This window comes from Octopus sinensis, linkage group LG3, assembly GCF_006345805.1.
Source record: "Octopus sinensis linkage group LG3, ASM634580v1, whole genome shotgun sequence".
In the NCBI taxonomy this organism is placed as follows: Eukaryota; Metazoa; Mollusca; class Cephalopoda; order Octopoda; family Octopodidae; genus Octopus; species Octopus sinensis.
The window spans coordinates 11227933-11237866 of NC_042999.1; the positions used below are offsets into that span (position 1 = coordinate 11227933).

The window sequence follows — 9934 nt, forward strand, 5'->3', positions numbered from 1 at the left end:
AGTGTCAGTCCTGCCGAATTCCCCTTTAAATACTCACTGATAGGCTCTAGCAGCCAGCACCAACTAGTTATCACGTGACCCTGTCTAAACTTCAACAGACCAATGGAGGGGAAGGGCATGTAATCTTAGCCCAAGCCCTCCCTAAACCTGTGTTCCAAATAAGGCTACATGGGTGTAGATTGTGTAGGAAGAATTAAACCCATTCTTAGTGAATATCGACAGAAGAAAAAAAAGGTTTTTATTGACCATCCTTTGTTCATAATTTGTCCCTTTCTAATTGCAAATACTGGTGTTTAGTTTTTTTTTTTTTTTTTTTTTTTTAGGATTTTATTTTTAAAAATAATTTTTCTTTATTTTTTCATATATATACATGTCACTTTGTTGCTTCTGCTAAATATAGTAATTACTTTACAGATTGTGGTTCACCTATCGCACCCTCAGTACTTTGCAGATTTTTTTTTGATAATATATGTAAATTTATATCGGGAATTCCTCAGTATATTGTGGGTTTCTGCAACCAATAGGTGTTTATATTTTTTGAGATTTTAATTATTTATGTGGTAAAATATGCATTTTCATGCCTGAAAATTAATAAATTAATAAATAAAAATACAGTACAGCACTGTATAACACATTAATTCAATTATATTAAAAGAAAACACATATAGTGTAACGTAGATGAGTAAACAAAGAATCGCACGTAGTGTGGGGAAAATGAAATTATGAAGAATGTGGGGAGAGTTTAGAAAAAGCTTAAATATTAGATAAAAGAATAATAAAATAATCTTCTGCAAATTATAAAAATAATGGCTGGCTTCTGTGCCGGTGGCACGTTAAAAGCACCAACTGATCGTGGCCAATGCCAGACCCCCCTGGTACCTGTGCAGGTGGGACGTAAAAAGCACCCACTACACTCTCAGAGTGGTTGGCATTAGGAAAGGCATCCAGCTGTAGAAACTGGAGCCTGGTGCAGCCATATGGTTCGCCAGCTCTCAGTCAAAATCGTCCAACCCATGCTAGCATGGAAAGCGGATGTTAAACGATGATGATGATGTACAGTACTGTTTCTACTTTGCGGATTTTCACCCATCACGGGTGAGGGTGGGGAGGGACATGACACCCGTGATGATGATGATGATAGTCAAAAGGATTATTGTATTGATAAAGAAATGTGTGCCTGTGTAAAGTTTTGGATTTTGGATTTCTCTTTCATTGTTAATGAAAAGTGACATATTTACTATGAAACTATTATTGTCGTTATTTCCTCATTAGATTGAATTAATTAAAATATAATAAATTAAAGGGCTTCATTGTTATATTTCTCTAATAGTCAGTGTTCATAATATAATTATATACTTACTTTATCACCATACACAGAGAAAGTGAAAGTTTTCTTTGGCAGGCAATTATTTGAAAATAAAGAAACATTTAATTTTTCAATTTTTGAGTTTGTTTAATTCTTTTCTAAATATTTTTCCCTCTCCTCTTGCAGTAGAGAAAGAATTGGTCCATATTTTCTCTGGCAAGTTTATAATTATCATTCATCATTCATCACCCCCCATCCCCCGTCCCATGCTAACAGAGATTAAATGGAATTCATTGAAGCAGATTCTCTACAACCAGGTGCCCTTCCTGTTGCTAACCCTCACCTGTTTCCAAGTAAGGTAACAGTTCCACATGGCTGAACATGTTTTTCATGGAAGACTGGAAGTGAACCTCATTTGCATGGTGGGGATTCTCATTGGCAATCATCAAGACAAGGGTAGGGGACACAGAGAAGGTTTCTTTCAGTTTCTGTCTATCAAATTCCGCCGCGAGTCTTTGGTCAGCTGGCGGGGTGGGGGGTGGGGCTATAATAGAAGATGCTTCGTTAAGGTGCCACACAGTGAAAGTGTGGGAAGCAATTCTAACTGCACTGCTGTGCCTGCATTTAGCATTGAGATTATCCTGTCAAATGTAATCCTTATTTATTCACATTTTTAAAAATTAATCCTGGATTATCTCATAACTTTGAGACTTCAGTGTTGTGATTATTTATTTAAAATGACATTGCAAGGGAGGTGTGAGAGGCTGGATCTGGCCAGTGTGAACTTGAAACAAGTAGAATTTTTGAGCCTGATATGGGCCTGTTTAAATATTAAAGGATCAAAAGCTGAAAGGCAAAAAAAAATCCCAGGCGCAAGAGTGGCTGTGTGGTAAGTAGCTTATTTACCAACCACATGGTTCCGGGTTCAGTCCCACTGCGTGGCACCTTGGGCAAGTGTCTTCTACTATAGCCTCGGGCCGACCAAAGCCTTGTGAGTGGATTTGGTAGACGGAAACTGAAAGAAGCCCGTCGTATATATGTATATATATATATATGTGCGTGTGTGTGTTTGTGTGTCTGTATTTGTCCCCCTAGCATTGCTTGACAACCGATGCTGGTGTGTTTATGTCCCCGTTACTTAGCGGTTCGGTAAAAGAGACCGATAAAATAAGTACTGGGCTTACAAAAGAATAAGTCCCGGGGTCGAGTTGCTCGATTAAAGGCGGTGCTCCAGCATGGCCGCAGTCAAATGACTGAAAGGCAAAAAAAAACAAAAAAAAACTCCCATCCAAACAAGCGCCTCAGTTTTCTAATAGTAAACAAAAGCAGAAAAACAATTCTTTTTCATGTTTCATGGAACTCAATATATTTATTTACTCTGAGAATCAAAAACAATTCAAGCTCTCCATTTCTTTTCCTGAACAGCTGCAGCTCAGCTAGAAGTGGACCACGAAATAGACTTTGAGTTGTGTCATCATCATCATCATCATTTAGCGTCTGTTTTCCATGCTAGCATGGGTTGGACGGTTTAACTGGGGTCTGTGATGCCGGAAGGCTTCATCAGGCCCAGTCAGATTTGGCAGTGTTTCTACGGCTGGATGCCCTTCCTAATGCCAACTACTCTGTGAGTGTAGTGGGTGCTTTTTACTACACTCACGGAGTGGTTGGCGTTAGGAAGGGCATCCAGCAACAATATTAGGAACATGCCCAGCAATATAGTTTCTGTTACCCACTGAGCTGTTCTGGATAAGTTCAGGAGTGGAGCACTGATCAGTCAGCTGACTCAAAGTGCTATAGTACCTGGTTGTAGGGTGGATAGTCCTATTAAACCATTGGTCAGACAGCCCAATAGGAGCAAAGATTGTGGTTGTTGTTCAGGGGTTGGGTTAGAAGTGAAAAAGCTATCAAGGATATCTGGGAAGAGAGAAGGAGAGAATCAGAGGTACGTAGAAGGTATGCAGGCTTTAGAAAGAAGGTGGCTTCTCATAGATTTGTTATTATTATTATTATTGAGTGAGAGAGCAGTGCATGCCATCAAAGTGACACTGGAGTACAATTATACGAAGCCCAGTATACCCATCATGACTACCCATCTGATAAGGGTACACCAGGCACATGCATCACAACCATATGTGCTCGACATGGTGATCTCATATCAAGATAAACAGCACATGACCTTGCAGGTGGGGCCCAGTTAGAATTTTCTTCTAGTCGAGTAACCTATCCCGCTCAAAAGATCCCTGAATAAGGGTCGCTTAAGGATGTTGAACGAAACACTTATGTTTCCAGAGGCAAATTATTCAAACCCCAAAGAATCCCTCTCGACACACAGCTATGATGCTCCCCCACTACTTCTGCTCGTGATCAGAGATGCACGTATTGTCAGCCACTAAGGGACATGCTCAACTGGTTAAGGTCAAACAACTGACAAGCAAATCTGTGGTGGTGGAAGTCAGACTAGATGTGGAAAAACTCCTGTACCGCTGGATCTGTCCTACCCCTGCCTGCAACTAGAGGCTAATGAGATTGGAAGCAGGTGTCAACTTCCATCCTGTACATCTTGTCTTAAATTGTACCACTTTGGGTTTTTTGTTTCTTTTTTTTTACTAACGAGTTGTAAATCTTTTTAAAAAAGTTCTCATTACTACCATTTAATGTCTGTCTCGCTTGCTGGCGTGGGTTGGATGGCTTGACAGGACCCAACAAGACAGTCTTGAGTGCTAATGTCTGCTTTGGCATGGTGTCTTCAGTTGGAAGCCCTTTCTAATATCAACCCCTCTACAGAGGGTACTGGGTGCCTTTTTTTTTTCATGACACCACCACCAGTGAGGTGGCCAAGTAACTTGCAAAGGAATCCTCCCTCAACTGAATGATGTTTTAGTGGGAGAGAGGGCTTTATGCTAAAGGGGTAAGCAGCTGAGGTGTAAGAGGGGAACAAGCACAGGGGCCCTGCTATGGGTGGGAGTAGCTGGAAAGAAAATAAGGATTTTCTTCTCAAAGATGGGAGTGGGGCGTAGGTAGATGACTTCATATGTGAGAGATGGAGGTAGAGGTTAATGTCATGAATAACAGGTGTGATTAATGCTGAATGAATGATGGGGGAGAAGGCAAGAGGAAAAACTGAAGGGGGGGGGTGATAAGTGACAGTACACTTAATTTAATCTGTAGTTGTCCATCTATATTTTGATGTAGATTATGTAAATAAGTCAGCTAATTATACCCAGGTACACTTTTTACTTCAGTTTTAATTACTTGTGTATATCATAATCCTTTCCCTCCGTTTCATGCTTAATTAGGCAGTAATTAGGCTTAGCTATGAAAAAAAAAATACCTGTTACTTAATAACCAAAGTTTAGAATTTGTAAAACATAAAAGAAACTATTCTGTCAGAAAATAAAAACAAAATGAAAACAAACTCATTTTGGAATTTAAGTAAAAAAAAATTTAAGTAAATCACTGCATTTATAATTGTTCTCTCGATTGATTAGTTGTACATCAATCAAACTGACTGATTGTAAATGTTTAATCAGACTAATCACACAAATATTAATGATGGAACATTTTCTAGTCAATATGGAACATTCTGGCAAAGGTCGACTTTGCCTTTCATCCTTTCGGGGTCGATAAATTAAGTACCAATTATGCACTGGGGTCGATGTAATCGACTTAATCCCTTTGTCTGTCCTTGTTTGTCCCTTCTGTGTTTAGCCCCTTGTGGGTAATAAAGAAATAAATATGGAACATTCTGTAAGAATAGAGAGCAGCATGTTAATGGAATGTATATTTTCCTTTCTTAATTTGGATATCATTGATTCAGTCTTGGGAATTAGGCTTTTGTTGCCATTGATATCTCTTGTCCAATGAGTTTTTGCAATAAAACTTCTTTGCACTAGAGAGATGTATGTGTGTACACACGCACACGTGCACATACACACACACACACATGCATGCACACACACACGCGCGCGCACACACACACACACACACGCTGTATCCTACCAACACTGAATATCTTTAGTGTTATTTATTTCACTACTGTGAGCTCTGTTTTTGACATATTTAGCCATTTCTAACATCCTATGAATTGGTGCATCTTGATTCTGAAGAATCTTCATAACAAAATTATGTTCCCCTCCACACGCACACACACATGCACACACACTCCCATTTTTAGAACCATCATTTAATGCCCACTTTTCCATGCTTGTGTGGGTCAGGCAGAATTTGATGAGGTAGATTTTGTACAGCTGGATGCCCTCTCTGTCACCAACCATCACCTGTTTCCAAGTAAGGTGATCTTTCCCTTTAGCATTCAGATTACTCTCTCAAATATTCATTCACGTTATTTTGTATTAATCATGCATTGTCTTGTGGCTTTCAGATTTCTATGATGTGATTGTTTATGATTTGAATGACATTGTTGGGTAGGTGTAAGAGGCCAGATCTAGTCAGTGTGAACATAAAACAGGGAGAACAACATTTCGAGTCGGATTTGGCCAGTTTGAATGTTAATGGGTTAGACATGTTTCCATAGAAGACTGGAAATGAACATGGCTTGTATGACGGTGATTCTCGTTGACAACCAACACGTCAAGTCTAGGATGTATGTGGCACGTAAAGAACACCATTTGAGCATGACCAATGCCAGTGCTGCCCGACTAGCATGAAAAAAGCACTATTCAAGCATGGTCAATGCCAGTGGCACATAAAAAGCACTCACTACACTCTCGGAGTGGTTGGCATTAGGAAGGGCATCCATCTGTAGAAACTCTGCCCGGTCAGATTGGAGCCTGGTGCAGCCTTCTGGCTCACCAGTCCCCAGTCAAACCGTCCAACTCATGCCAGCATGGAAAACAGATGACAGTGATGATGATGATGATGGTGTGTGTGTGTGTGTGCGTGAATATGTATGATGAACTTCTTTTCGTTTCTGTTTACTAAATCTACAGTCAAGGCTTTGGTTGGTCAGCTCAGAGCTGTAGTAGAAGATGCTTGTCCAAAGTGTCAAACACTAGAACTGACCCTGAAACCTTGTGGTTGGGAAGCAAACTGCTTGACCACACAGCCATGCTTTAAGCTATAAATGAACTTAGAAAAGAATTTACTGCATAAAGCCATGAGCCCCCTATATTTATATCACTGCCCCCCTCAGCTCTTTTCTGTATTATTTTCATGTGCCGTTGTAAAGCTTCATATGTGGTGACTGATCCAGTTGTCATGGCATCATAATTTCGTAGAGTTGTCAGGATGTAAATCAGGAGGTGAGATGATTCACTCTGCTTTGACTTGTCTCTTAGTAATTCTTAACTGACCAATAGATTCCATACCAATTTCACTGTTGAGTGGTGGTGGTCGTGGTGGACTATTCATCTGTTGAACTATTTTCTCCAAGAACAGGCAAAGATTCAAAAGTAAGTTTTTCTAATTTTGGCACAAGGCCAGCAGTTTTGAAGAGAGGGGCAAATTGCATACATTAACCCTAGTATTTGACTGGTATTTTTATCGACCTTTCAAGGATGAAAGGCAAAGTTAACCTCAGCAGGATTTGAACTCAGAATAAGCCAGAAGACTGCCACTAGTATTCCATGTGATATACGAACAATTCTGTCTGCTCACCACCTTGAGAATGGTGATGCTAATCCTTTCTACTATAGGCACAAGTGGAGGGGGGGACTAGTCAATTACATTGACCCACAGTACTTGGCTGGTACTTATTTCATTGACCCCCCCCCCCCTCCCCCCAAAAGGATGAAAGGCAAAGTCAACCTTGGTGGAATTTGAACTCAGAACGTAGAGATGGACGAAATACCGTTAAGTATTTCATCCAGCTGATAATAATAATAATAAATTATTGTTATTATTTCAAATTTTTGCCACAAGGGCAGCTTGGGGGATGGTGAAGACGAGTCGATTTCATTGACCCCAGTGTTCAGCTGGTACTTAATTTATCGACCCCAAAAGGACGAAAGACAAAGTCAGCCTTGGCAGAATTTGAACTCTGAATGCAGCGACAGGCAAAATACGGCTCAGCATTTTGTCCAGTGTGCTAACGATTCTGCCAGCTTGCCGCTTTAATAATAATAATAATAATAATAATAATAATAATAATAATAATAATAATAATAATAATAATAATAATAATAATAATAATGATTTCAAATTTTAGCACAAGGCCAGCAATTTTGGAGGAGGAGTTAGGCTAGTTACATTGACCCTCAGGATTCAACTGGTACTTTACTTTATTGACCCTGAAAGGATGAAAGACAAAGTCAACCTCAGCTGAATTTGAACTCAGAACATAGAGCTAAAGCAAAAACGTTGCTAAGCATTCTGTCCAACATGCTAATGATCCTGCCGGCTCGTTACCATAATAATAATAATAATAATTTATGAATAATAATAATAATTTATGAAGACTGATGTAACTTTTAATGAAGGTAAATGCACAATAATACTATCAATAATAGTAATTAATAATAATGATAATGATGATGATGATGATGCTAGCATGTAGAAATAAATGTACACCACCACCAGTCCTACTTAGAACTCCCCATCATGCACACACACACACACACACACACCCTAGTTTCTATAAATGACTCCAGTTTCATTCTCTCATTTTCTAAGTAGCAGCTAAATGATAACATCTGTTCATTTTCCAGGTTATTGCTGGGTTGGTTTGCTTTAGAAAATAACTCAATTTAACACACATCTCTTGTTGTGCACCCTAGATTTTCTAACACGGTCTCTCTATTAGGTTCGTTATTTTCATACAATCTTTTTCTCTGAATAATAATAATAATAATAATAACAATAATGACGACTCTGAAAACATTTTTTAAATTTCCATTGATTTGTTACATCCATGAATAAAAGCACTGACTGCTGTTAGTTCTTTCTCGTTTGGGATATTTTGGGGTGAAATGTTTAAAGTTAAAACAACTCTGCAAACTGGTTATTTTTGTTTTAATTTATGCAAGGAACCTCGGCCATAAATGTGTCCTACTCCTTTTCTTATGTGTCTAAGTCCCTTGGCCACAGGAGATCGATTAGGACAATCGTCATACTGATGATGGGGCATTGAAGCAGAAACGTGTGTCCATGGCTGTGACTCTCCTCCTCTCATCTGCAGACAATAAAACCCGTCCTTTGGAGAATCCTTGAATCGTGACATTATCTCCCTTCCTCACATGCAGTCAATCTTAATTACTAATTATGATACATTCTCTAGAGGCAGAGGTAATTTTAATAAATTAATCATTTATCTTGTATGGTATTTGATATACCTGTCTGATTTTCTAATTCCTAAAAATTAAAATATGGATGGCATGGCTGTGTGGTAAGTAGCTTGCTTATCAACCACATAGTTCCAGGTTTAGTCCCACTGCATGGCACTTTGAGCAAGTGTCTTCTACTATAGTATAGCCTTGTGCTGACCAAAGCCTTGTGAGTAGATTTGGCAGAAACTGAAAGAAGCCCATCGTTTATATATATATATATGTAATATGTGACAATTATTCGGTAGCCATGATAAAACTCTGAGTTTCGGATGCCGAGGTGGAAATTCTTGCCGCCATCTCTTCAGTTATCCAGCCATCGGAACAACGCTATGAAAAATTTCTACCTCGGCATCCGAAACTTGGAGTTTTATCATGACTAATGAATAATTGTCACATATTACATTTACAGATAAGTTCCTCTATTTACATAATATTGAGGTCTCTTTCATTCTTTTGTTATCTCACCGTTTTTATCAATATGTGCGTGTGTATATATATATATATATATATATATATATATATATATATATCAGCGCCGCCTTGGCTGGCTTCAGTGCCGGTGGCACGTTAAAAGCACCAACCGATCATGGCCGATGCCAGACCCCCCCATGGCACCTGTGTAGGTGGCACGTAAAAAGCACCCACTACACTCGCGGAGTGGTTGGCGTTAGGAAGGGCATCCAGCCGTAGAAACATTGCCAGATCAGACTGGAGCCTGGTGCAGCCTCCTGGCTTCCCAGACCCCGGTCGAACCATCCAACCCATGCTAGCGCGGAAAACAGACGTTAAACGATGATGATGATATATGTGTGTCTGTGTGTTTGTCACCCCAACATCGCTTGACAACCAATGATGGTGTGTTTACATCCCTATAACTTAGTGGTTCAGCAAAAGGGACTGATAGAATAAGTACTAGGCTTACAAAGAATAAGTCCTGGGGTTGATTTGTTAGGCCAAAGGTGGTGCTCCAGCATGGCTGCAGTCAAATGAGTGAAACAAAGAAATGAATAGGTGCATATTCTGCAGTCCTGCACACTGCCTCAGCTTTGCACCAGCTGGCACCTCCTGCACACTGCCTCAGCTTTGCATTACCTACATCCATACAGATTCTGTACGTTGCATACCTGATTTCCAGCTTCTACATCCACTGAATTTCTTTTGCACTTTGTTTGCATGTTTTCTTGTTGCATTTTCATTGCTTTTTCGTACATTTTCTATTTTCCCCCTGGGCTCATATTTGCATGTTTTCCAATGCTGTGATGTCCTACCCAACACCCCTTTTTGCACAATTGGTCTGTGATGCACAGCTTTTAGCTCAGGGTTTTTTGCATCAGACCCTGCAAAC

At 39.6% G+C, this 9934-nt stretch overlaps 1 protein-coding gene across 3 annotated transcripts in view; it reads left to right on the forward strand.

Annotated features, from left to right (window-relative positions):
- LOC115209808 (glucose-induced degradation protein 8 homolog) overlaps nucleotides 1-9934 on the forward strand; it is an 82233-nt gene that overhangs the window by 40738 nt on the left and 31561 nt on the right. The window contains exon 1 of one of the 3 annotated variants that reach the window (XM_036500850.1): nucleotides 8580-8591. The exons of the other annotated variants lie outside the window; for them this stretch is intronic. The gene's annotated coding sequence lies outside the window, so the exon portion shown is untranslated. Of the gene's footprint in view, nucleotides 1-8579; nucleotides 8592-9934 lie in introns of those variants that run through there. 3 annotated transcript variants of the gene reach the window in all.